Source organism: Artemia franciscana, chromosome 15 (genome assembly GCF_032884065.1).
Source record: "Artemia franciscana chromosome 15, ASM3288406v1, whole genome shotgun sequence".
Lineage (NCBI taxonomy): Eukaryota > Metazoa > Arthropoda > Branchiopoda > Anostraca > Artemiidae > Artemia > Artemia franciscana.
The window spans coordinates 42,504,600-42,504,854 of record NC_088877.1 but is presented as its reverse complement, the minus strand read 5'-3'; positions in this window follow the sequence as shown (position 1 = coordinate 42,504,854).

Genomic DNA, 255 nt, shown 5'->3' with positions numbered 1-255 from the left:
TCCTTCCATAAGAACCTTATTTGCCCCCGGGGCATAATTTACAATAGTTGCCCAAGTGTTTTGGGGAGTTGTGTACACCCCGAAGTCTTATTAATGTTGCAAAAATGCAACATTAATTAAAAGACACCACTTTTAATGTGACGATTTTGATAAAAGTAACTACTATTAATTACGTCATTTTTATTTTCGACAATGAATAAAAATCTTTTATATTTGTCATTTTGTTTGTGACGTGAAGAAACCTTATAGATAAAG